The sequence below is a fragment of the Bufo bufo genome, chromosome 4 (assembly GCF_905171765.1).
Source record: "Bufo bufo chromosome 4, aBufBuf1.1, whole genome shotgun sequence".
Classification (NCBI taxonomy): Eukaryota; Metazoa; Chordata; class Amphibia; order Anura; family Bufonidae; genus Bufo; species Bufo bufo.
The window spans coordinates 1,491,315-1,502,500 of NC_053392.1; the positions used below are offsets into that span (position 1 = coordinate 1,491,315).

The window sequence follows — 11,186 nt, forward strand, 5'->3', positions numbered from 1 at the left end:
ATCTGCTCTCAGTTCAGACAGCGGGAGGTGGTGAGATGATCTGCAGAGCCACGTGTTGATACAGTGTTACACAGTCGGACTCCCAATAATGGATTAACCCCCTGGGTTCAGAGGACTTGTGTCTCCTCCATAATATGATTACCTATAGCAAGGGCCCTGCTATGATATAAGTGGAATCTGCTATTTTATAATATATTTGTGACTCTGAGAATCTCATCCAGGTTTGGGGGCGTCTACTACATAAACATAAATGTACTTTACTTAGATTTTATGTGATAGACCAAAACAAAGCAGCAAGTCTGTATGAAGTGAGAGGAAAATGATGCAAGGTTTTCACAATGTTTAATAAATAAACATGTGGCGTGCATTAGTATCCAGCCCCCTGTACTCTGATCCCCTCAATAAAATCCAGTGTGACCAATTGCCCTCAGAAGTCACCTCATTAGTAACAGAGTCCTTCTGTCTGTAATGTCTTCTCAGTATAACTCCAGATGTTCTGTGGAGGCCTCACAGGTTTGTTAGAGAAGATTAGTGATCAAATAGCATCATGAAAACCAAGGAACACACCAGACAGGTCAGGGATAAAGTTATGGAGAAGTATAAAGTAGGTTTAGGCTATAAAAAATATCCCAATCCATCATCCGAAAATGGAAGGAGTATGGCACAACTGGAAACCTACCAAGAAACAGCTGTCCACCTAAACTGACCGCCTGGGTAAGGTGAGCACTAATTAGAGAAGCAGCTAAGAGCTAAAGCTACTTTCACACTTGCATTTGTAACTCTGGTTTTGAGGTCCGGCAGAGGATCTCAATACCAAAATTAAACGGATCTGTTTTGATTTTGCACTTCATGATGCATCCGTTTTGTTAGGATCAAAACGGAAAAAATCAATTTTTTTAGGCTCCTAAAATACAGATCCGTCACCATTGACTTACATTGTTTTCAGTGCTGGATCCGTTTTTTTTCCCCATTTTTTTATGATCTATATGATCTCTATCCATTCAGAATGCATGGCGACAAAACCTAACAGTTTTTTATCCAGTACGGAAATCCTCTGCCGGCTCTCAATACCTGAAAAAACACAACACAAGTGTGAAAGTAGACTAAGAGGCCCATGGTCAGTCTGGAGGAGCTGCAAAGATCCACAGCTCAGGTGGGAGAATCTGTCCACAGGACAACTATTAGTCATCTACTCCACAAATCTGCCCTTTATGGAAGAGCGGCAAGAAGACATTTTTAAAAGAAGTCTTGTTTGCCACAAGCCGTGTAGGGGACACAGCAAACATTTGGAAGAAGGTTCCTGGTCAGATGAGAGCAAAGTAGAACTTTCTGGCCTAAATGCAAAACCCTCAACATCCAACAGGAGCTACAATAGAAGGGTTTAGATCAAAGCATCTTCATGTGTTAGAACAGCTCAGTCACAGTCCAGACCTGAATCCCATGGAGAATCTGCAGCAAGACCTGGGAATTGCTCTCCATCCAATCTGACTGAGCGCCAGCTCTTCTGCACAGAGGAATGGGCAGAAATGTCATCCTCTAGATGTGCGAAGCTGGTGGAGACATCCCCCAAAAGACCGACAGCTGGAATTACAGTAAAAGGGGGTCCTACAAAGTACTGACTCCGGGGGCTGAATACTAAGGCACGCCACACATTACAGATTATTGACCTCGTCTCATCTTCTCTCCTCACACAGACTTGGACTTTGTGTTGGTCGATCACATAAAATCCCAATAAAATACATTTAAGGTGTAAAGTGAAAACATTTTGGAAAGTTCAAGGGGTGTGAATACTTTTTCAAGGCAACATAAATGATTTTCTGGTACATAATTAATTTTAAGACTCCAGAAACTGTTTGGCTTGACATCTGAAAACCCCTTTGTGTGAGAAGCAGATTGTATGGGATTTATCCCTCCAGAACTGGCTCGGGAGGACGAGATCTTCTGCCACACATCTACAGCCATTACTAGAAGTCTTCTGTACAACTGGACCCGGTAATATCTCTACATTGCTAACTGGGAGAGGTAGAAAATGCGAGCCGAGCCTCATCCTATAGCTTTAATGTCCTCTAGGGCTGCAGCTATCGATTATTTTAGTAATCAAGCGATTAATCGAGTACTCAAATAAGAAACAATAAATTAAAAGAACATTTTCATTTATAAAAACTCATCAGCTCCCCCCAGTGCCCTCAGTGCCATCAGCACCCACGTGCCATCAGCTCCTCCCAGTGCCATCAGTAGTCTGTGCAATCAGCTCCTCCCAGCGCCATCAGTACTCTGTGCCATCAGTCCTCTGTGCCATCAGCCCCCTCCATGTCATCAGCTCCCCCCAGTGCCATCAGTCCTCTGTGCCATCAGTCCTCTGTGCCATCAGCTCCTCCCAGTGCCATCAGTCGTCTGTGCAATCAGCTCCTCCCAGTGCCATCAGCTCCTCCCAGCGCCATCAGTACTCTGTGCCATCAGCTCCTCCCAGTGCCATCAGTCCTCTGTGCCATCAGTCCTCTGTGCCATCAGCCCCCTCCATGTCATCAGCTCCCCCCAGTGCCATCAGTCCTCTGTGCCATCAGTCCTCTGTGCCATCAGCCCCCTCCATGTCATCAGCTCCCCCCAGTGCCATCAGTCCTCTGTGCCATCAGCTCCTCCCAATGCCATAAGTCCTCTGTGCCATCAGCTCCCAGTGCTATCAGTCCTGTGCCATCAGCTCCTCCCAGTGCCATCAGCCTCCCCGTGCCAATAGCTCCTGCCAGTGCCATTAGACCTCTGTGCTATCAGCCTTCTCATGCCATCAGCTCCTGCCAGTGCCATCAGTCCTCTGTGCCATCAGCCTCCCCGTTCCATCAGCTCCTCCCAGTGCCATCAGCCTCCCCGTTCCATCAGCTCCTCCCAGTGCCATCAGTACTCTGTGCCATCAGCCCCCTCCATGCCATCAGCTCCCCCCAGTGCCATCAGTCCTCTGTGCCATCAGCTCCTCCCAGTGCCATCAGTCCTCTGTGCCATCAGCTCCTCCCAGTGCCATCAGTCCTCTGTGCCATCAGCTCCCAGTGCTATCAGTCCTGTGCCATCAGCTCCTCCCAGTGCCATCAGTCCTCTGTGCCATCAGCTCCCCCCAGTGCCCTCAGTCCTCTGTGCCATCAGCTCCTCCCAGTGCCATCAGTCCTCTGTGCCATCAGCTCCTCCCAGTGCCATCAGTCCTCTGTGCCATCAGCTCCCAGTGCTATCAGTCCTGTGCCATCAGCTCCTCCCAGTGCCATCAGCCTCCCCGTGCCAATAGCTCCTGCCAGTGCCATCAGACCTCTGTGCTATCAGCCTTCTCATGCCATCAGCTCCTGCCAGTGCCATCAGTCCTCAGTGCCATCAGCCTCCCCGTTCCATCAGCTCCTGCCAGTGCCATCAGTCCTCTGTGCCATCAGCCTCCCCGTTCCATCAGCTCCTCCCAGTGCCATCAGTCGTCTGTGCAATCAGCTCCTCCCAGTGCCATCAGCTCCCCCCAGTGCCATCAGTCCTCTGTGCCATCAGCCCCCTCCATGTCATCAGCTCCCTCCAGTGCCATCAGTCGTCTGTGCAATCAGCTCCTCCCAGCGCCATCAGTACTCTGTGCCATCAGCTCCTCCCAGTGCCATCAGTCCTCTGTGCCATCAGCTCCCCCCAGTGCCATCAGTCCTCTGTGCCATCAGTCCTCTGTGCTATCAGCTCCCCCCAGTGCCATCAATCGTCTGTGCCATCAGCTCCTCCCAGCGCCATCAGTACTCTGTGCCATCAGCTCCTCCCAGTGCCATCAGTCCTCTGTGCCATCAGCCCCCTCCATGTCATCAGCTCCCCCCAGTGCCATCAGTCCTCTGTGCCATCAGTACTCTGTGCCATCAGCCCCCTCCATGTCATCAGCTCCCCCCAGTGCCATCAGTCGTCTGTGCAATCAGCTCCTCCCAGCGCCATCAGTACTCTGTGCCATCAGATCCTCCCAGTGCCATCAGTCCTCTGTGCCATCAGCTCCTCCCAGTGCCATCAGTCCTCTGTGCCATCAGCTCCCCCCAGTGCCATCAGTCCTCTGTGCCATCAGCTCCTCCCAGTGCCATCAGTCCTCTGTGCTATCAGCTCCCCCCAGTGCCATCAATCGTCTGTGCCATCAGCTCCTCCCAGCGCCATCAGTACTCTGTGCCATCAGCTCCTCCCAGTGCCATCAGTCCTCTGTGCCATCAGCCCCCTCCATGTCATCAGCTCCCCCCAGTGCCATCAGTCCTCTGTGCCATCAGTACTCTGTGCCATCAGCCCCCTCCATGTCATCAGCTCCCCCCAGTGCCATCAGTCCTCTGTGCCATCAGCTCCTCCCAATGCCATAAGTCCTCTGTGCCATCAGCTCCCAGTGCTATCAGTCCTGTGCCATCAGCTCCTCCCAGTGCCATCAGCCTCCCCGTGCCAATAGCTCCTGCCAGTGCCATCAGACCTCTGTGCTATCAGCCTTCTCATGCCATCAGCTCCTGCCAGTGCCATCAGTCCTCTGTGCCATCAGCCTCCCCGTTCCATCAGCTCCTCCCAGTGCCATCAGCCTCCCCGTTCCATCAGCTCCTCCCAGTGCCATCAGTCCTCTGTGCCATCAGCTCCCAGTGCTATCAGTCCTGTGCCATCAGCTCCTCCCAGTGCCATCAGTCCTCTGTGCCATCAGCTCCCCCCAGTGCCATCAGTCTTCTGTGCCATCAGCTCCTCCCAGTGCCATCAGTCCTCTGTGCCATCAGCTCCCAGTGCTATCAGTCCTCTGTGCCATCAGCTCCCAGTGCTATCAGTCCTGTGCCATCAGCTCCTCCCAGTGCCATCAGCCTCCCCGTGCCAATAGCTCCTGCCAGTGCCATCAGACCTCTGTGCTATCAGCCTTCTCATGCCATCAGCTCCTGCCAGTGCCATCAGTCCTCTGTGCCATCAGCCTCCCCGTTCCATCAGCTCCTCAAAGTGCCATCAGCCTCCCCGTTCCATCAGCTCCTGCCAGTGCCATCAGTCCTCTGTGCCATCAGCCTCCCCGTTCCATCAGCTCCTCCCAGTGCCATCAGCCTCCCCGTTCCATCAGCTCCTCCCAGTGCCATCAGCCTCCCCGTTCCATCAGCTCCTCCCAGTGCCATCAGTCGTCTGTGCAATCAGCTCCTCCCAGTGCCATCAGCTCCTCCCAGCGCCATCAGTACTCTGTGCCATCAGCTCCCCCCAGTGCCATCAGTCCTCTGTGCCATCAGCCCCCTCCATGTCATCAGCTCCCCCCAGTGCCATCAGTCGTCTGTGCAATCAGCTCCTCCCAGCGCCATCAGTACTCTGTGCCATCAGCTCCTCCCAGTGCCATCAGTCCTCTGTGCCATCAGCCCCCTCCATGTCATCAGCTCCCCCCAGTGCCATCAGTCCTCTGTGCCATCAGCCCCCTCCATGTCATCAGCTCCCCCCAGTGCCATCAGTCCTCTGTGCCATCAGCTCCTCCCAATGCCATAAGTCCTCTATGCCATCAGCTCCCAGTGCTATCAGTCCTGTGCCATCAGCTCCTCCCAGTGCCATCAGCCTCCCCGTGCCAATAGCTCCTGCCAGTGCCATCAGACCTCTGTGCTATCAGCCTTCTCATGCCATCAGCTCCTGCCAGTGCCATCAGTCCTCTGTGCCATCAGCCTCCCCGTTCCATCAGCTCCTCCCAGTGCCATCAGCCTCCCCGTTCCATCAGCTCCTCCCAGTGCCATCAGTACTCTGTGCCATCAGCCCCCTCCATGTCATCAGCTCCCCCCAGTGCCATCAGCCTCCCCGTTCCATCAGCTCCTCCCAGTGCCATCAGCTCCTCCCAGTGCCATCAGTCCTCTGTACCATCAGCTCCTCCCAGTGCCATCAGTCCTCTGTGCCATCAGCTCCTCCCAGTGCCATCAGTCCTCTGTGCCATCAGCTCCCAGTGCTATCAGTCCTGTGCCATCAGCTCCTCCCAGTGCCATCAGTCCTCTGTGCCATCAGCTCCCCCCAGTGCCCTCAGTCCTCTGTGCCATCAGCTTCTCCCAGTGCAATCAGTCCTCTGTGCCATCAGCTCCTCCCAGTGCCATCAGTCCTCTGTGCCATCAGCTCCCAGTGCTATCAGTCCTGTGCCATCAGCTCCTCCCAGTGCCATCAGCCTCCCCGTGCCAATAGCTCCTGCCAGTGCCATCAGACCTCTGTGCTATCAGCCTTCTCATGCCATCAGCTCCTGCCAGTGCCATCAGTCCTCTGTGCCATCAGCCTCCCCGTTCCATCAGCTCCTCCCAGTGCCATCAGCCTCCCCGTTCCATCAGCTCCTGCCAGTGCCATCAGTACTCTGTGCCATCAGCCCCCTCCATGTCATCAGCTCCCCCCAGTGCCATCAGCCTCCCCGTTCCATCAGCCTTCTCATGCCATCAGCTCCCCCCAGTGCCATCAGTCCTCTGTGCCATCAGCTCCCCCCAGTGCCCTCAGTCCTCTGTGCCATCAGCTCCTCCCAGTGCCATCAGCTCCTCCCAGTGCCATCAGTCCTTTGTGCCATCAGCTCCCAGTGCTATCAGTCCTGTGCCATCAGCCTCCCCGTGCCATTAGCTCCTGCCAGTGCCATCAGACCTCTGTGCCATCAGCCTTCTCATGCCATCAGTCCTCTGTGTCATCAGCTCCTCCCAGTGCCATCAGCCTCCCGTTCCATCAGCTCCTCCCAGTGCCATCAGTACTCTGTGCCATCAGCTCCTCCCAGTGCCATCAGTCCTCTGTGCCATCAGCCCCCTCCATGTCATAAGCTCCCCCCAGCGCCATCAGTCCTCTGTGCCATCAGCTCCTCCCAGTGCCATCAAGTACTCTGTGCCATCAGCCTCCTTATGCCATCAGCTCCCCCCAGTGCCATCAGCCCCCCGTGCTTTCAGCTCTCCCCAGTGCCATCAGTCCTCTGTGCCATCAGCCCCCCCGTGCCTTCGGCTCTCCTCAGTGCCATCAGTCCTCTGTGCCATCATCTACCCCCAGTATTATCAGTCCTCTGTGCCATCAGCTCCCCCCAGTTGCATCAGTCCTCTGTGACATCTGCCCTCCATGTCTTCAGTCATCTGTGCCATCAGCTCTCTCCAGTGACATCAGTCCTCTGTGCTATCAGAACCCCCCAGTGCCATCAGTCCTTTGTGCCATCAGCCTTCCAGTGCCATCAGCTCCTCTCAGTGCCATCAGTACTCTGTGTCATCAGCCTTCTCATGCCGTCAGCTCCCCCCAGTGTCATCAGCCTTCCAGTGCCATCAGCTCCTCTCAGTGCCATCAGCCCCCCGTGCCTTCAGCTCTCCTCAGTGCCATCATCTACCCCCAGTGCCATCAGCTCCCCCCAGTTGCATCAGTCCTCTGTGCCATCTGCCCCCCATGTCTTCGGCCATCTGTGCCATCAGCTCTCCCAGTGCCATCAGTCCTCTGTGCCATCAGCTCCCTCCAGTGCCATCAGTCCTTTGTGCCATCAGCTCCTCAAAGTGCCATCAGCCTCCCAGTGCCATCAGCTCCCCCCATGGCCATCAGTACTCTGTGCCATCAGCCTTCTCATGCCATCAGCTCCCCCCAGTGCCATCAGTCCCCCCCAGTGCCATTAGTACTCTGTGCCATCAGCCCCCTCCATGTCATCAGTCCTCTGTGCCATCAGCTCTCCCCAGTGCCATCAGTCCTCTGTGCCATCAGCCCCCCACGTGCCTTCAGCTCCCCCCAATGCCATCAGTCCTCTGTGCCATTAGTTTCCCCCAGTGCCATCAGTCCTCTGTGCCATCAGCTCCTCCCAGTGCCATCAGTCCTCTGTGCCATCAGCTCCCCCCAATGCCATCAGTCCTCTGTGCCATTAGTTTCCCCCAGTGCCATCAGTCCTCTGTGCCATCAGCTCCCCCCAGTGCCATCAGTCCTCTGTGCCATCAGCCCCCTCCATGTCATCAGTCCTCTGTGCCATCAGCCCCCTCCATGTCATCAGTCCTCTGTGCCATCAGCTCTCCCCAGTGCCATCAGCCCCCCACGTGCCTTCAGCTCCCCCCAATGCCATCAGTCCTCTGTGCCATTAGTTTCCCCCAGTGCCATCAGTCCTCTGTGCCATCAGCTCCTCCCAGTGCCATCAGTCCTCTGTGCCATCAGCTCCTCCCAGTGCCATCAGTCCTCTGGGCCATCAGCTCCTCCCAGTGCCATCAGTCCTCTGGGCCATCAACTCCTCCCAGTGCCATCAGTCCTTTGTGCCATCATCTACCCCCAGTGCCATCAGTCCTCTGGGCCATCTGCCCCCCATGTCTTCAGTCCTCTGTGCCATCAGCTCCTCCCAGTGCCAGTCCTCTGTGCTATCAACTCCCCCTAGTGCCATCAGTCCTCTGTGCCATCAGCTCCTCCCAGTGCCATCAGTCCTCTGTGCCATCAGCTCCTCCAAGTGCCATCAGCTCCCCCCATGGCCATCAGTACTCTGTGCCATCAGCCTTCTCATGCCATCAGCTCCCCCCAGTGCCATTAGTACTCTGTGCCATCAGCCCCCCCCCCCCATGTCTTCAGTCCTCTGTGCCATCAGCTCCCCCAGTGCCATCAGTCCTCTGTGCCTTCAGTCCTCTGTGCCATCAGCTCCTCCCAGTGCCAGTCCTCTGTGCTATCAACTCCCCCTAGTGCCATCAGTCCTCTGTGCCATCAGCTCTTCCCAGTGCCATCGGTCCTCTGTGCCATCAGTTCCTCCCAGTGCCAGTCCTCTGTGCTATCAACTCCCCCTAGTGCCATCAGTCCTCTGTACCATCAGCTCCTCCCAGTGCCATCAGTCCTCTTTGCCATCAGTTCCCCCCAGTGCCATCAGTCCTCTGTACCATCAGCTCCTCCCGGTGCCATCAGTCCTTTGTGCCATCAGCTCCTCCAAGTGCCATCAGCCTCCCAGTGCCATCAGCTCCCCCCATGGCCATCAGTACTCTGTGCCATCAGCCTTCTCATGCCATCAGCTCCCCCCAGTGCCATTAGTACTCTGTGCCATCAGCCCCCTCCATGTCATCAGTCCTCTGTGCCATCAGCCCCCCACGTGCCTTCAGCTCCCCCCAATGCCATCAGTCCTCTGTGCCATCATCTACCCCCAGTGCCATCAGTCCTCTGGGCCATCTGCCCCCCATGTCTTCAGTCCTCTGTGCCATCAGCTCCCCCAGTGGCATCAGTCCTCTGTGCCTTCAGTCCTCTGTGCCATCAGCTCCTCCCAGTGTCAGTCCTCTGTGCTATCAACTCCCCCCAGTGCCATCAGTCCTCTGTGCCATCAGTTCCCCCCAGTGCCATCAGTCCTCTGTGCCATCAGCTCTCCCCAGTGCCATCAGTCCTCTGTGCCATCAGCCTCCCGGTGCCATCAGTTCTCTGTGCCATCAGTTCCCCCCAGTGCCATCAGTCCTCTGTGCCATCAGCTCTCCCCAGTGCCATCAGTCCTCTGTGCCATCAGCCTCCCGGTGCCATCAGTTCTCTGTGCCATCAGCCTCCCGGTGCCATCAGTTCTCTGTGCCATCAGCCCTCTGTGAAATCATCTACCCCCAGTGCCATCTGCCCCCCGTGTCTTCATTCATCTATGCCATCAGCCCCTCCATGCCATCATGTCCCCCACTCCACCATTGCCATCGGCCCCTCCATGCCATCATGTCCCCCACTCCACCATTGCCATCGGCCCCTCCATGCCATGTCCCCCACTGCCAATAGCCCATCCATGCCATCACCCCCTCCATGCCATGTCCCCCAGTGCCATAAGCCCCTCCATGCCATGTCCCCCAGTGCCATAAGCCCCTCCATGCCATGTCCCCCAATGCCATCAACCCCTCCATGCCATGTCCTCCATGCCATGTCCCCCACTGCCATCAGCCCCCCTCTGTAATACTTACTTTTCCTGGCAGGGTGCGCGGCTGGCTAATATGAGAGGGACCGCAGCGTCTTCTTCCAAACATGCACTGGGAACAGACGTCACACAGCGTCAGGCAGTGCACACTGACGATGTGCGCACGCCAGGCCCAGGACAGTGGAGCGCGGTGCCGACGGGAGACCATGGAGCGGTGAGTGATAGCTGGCTTTACTTCACTCACGCTTCGTGGTCACATGACTAAAACTAATAGTTGTGCACCAACTACAGCGTAAATTTAAAACAAGACATTTCAGATTTTTTTTCCCCAATTTTAATATAACTTTTAAGGATTTAAGCGTGAACCATGAGAGGATGGAGAGAAGATCCTGGAGAGGATGTCTATAGTGGTCACTGCCGGGAGGTCTACTTTACTGCAGCTCTAAGGTGGAGCCTCACCTGAAGAAACCTCACCATTCCCTTCCTCCATTCATGATTCCTCACCTGTGGTGACATGGACTGGAAGGTTCTCCTCCACCTCACTCTTACACGGGGGGTCGCCCATCATCCGCTCTTCTTCATCCTCCACTTTGATAATAGTAAGATCTTCCCCCTGATTTGTCATCTGTAACAATTCAGGACAATACAGCAGACAGGTGGGAAATCTAACAGATCCACATAAGAGACCCCCACCATCTATGACCCCTCTATGACTGCAGGACCCCCCTATATAGATGTGTATAGGGCTCAGCTCCATCTACCTGATGGTTCTCTGGGGGCTTCTCCTCTGGACAGTCCTGGGAATACAGAGGACGGGGACATCTCTCGGGAGGATTTCCTTCTATGAGTCCATCTGTAGGAAACACACAGGGACAGGAGAGATTATTACATGTGATGATGAGATGATGGGAGTAGTATCCAGGTGACCCATGACAGCCCCCCCTCCTTACCCTGCTGATCGCCCCATAAATCCGTCTCCTCTTCTGATTCATCTATAACCTCAATCTTAATATCCATCAGATTTTCATCCTAAAGAAGAAAAATTTAAAATCGTTTTTGGTTCAGTCCCTTTCTGGTCAGATTCTGGGGAGACTTCAGCTCCATCTACCTGATGGTTCTCTGGGAGCTTCTCCTCTGGACAGTCCTGGGAATACAGAGTACGGGGACATCTCTCGGGGGGACTTCTCCTCCTGGATCCATCTGGGGAGACACAAGCACACAGTGACTGAATACATGGCCTCCTGTAGATCTGTCTATAGATCAGACACTTCTCTCAGCTCCTTCATTTCTAGGGTTAGTGATCAGGGCCTAAATAATGTTCTGCTCCTAGGGAGACCTAGAAAAACTTCAGAGACAGATGCCCATAGGATTGCTAATAAAGCAGGGTGGTCATAAGCATGGAAACGGG

The 11,186-nt window shown here is 54.9% G+C and overlaps 1 long non-coding RNA gene across 1 annotated transcript; it reads right to left on the minus strand.

Annotated features, from left to right (window-relative positions):
• Positions 1-10,600: 10,600 nt before the first annotated feature.
• On the minus strand, positions 10,601-10,919 carry LOC120998448. Its single transcript, XR_005778393.1, has 3 exons — positions 10,887-10,919; positions 10,729-10,807; positions 10,601-10,631 (listed from the first exon to the last, which is right to left on the minus strand). It is a non-coding gene; the product is annotated as an uncharacterized LOC120998448 (long non-coding RNA).
• Between the last annotated feature and the right edge of the window lie 267 nt (positions 10,920-11,186).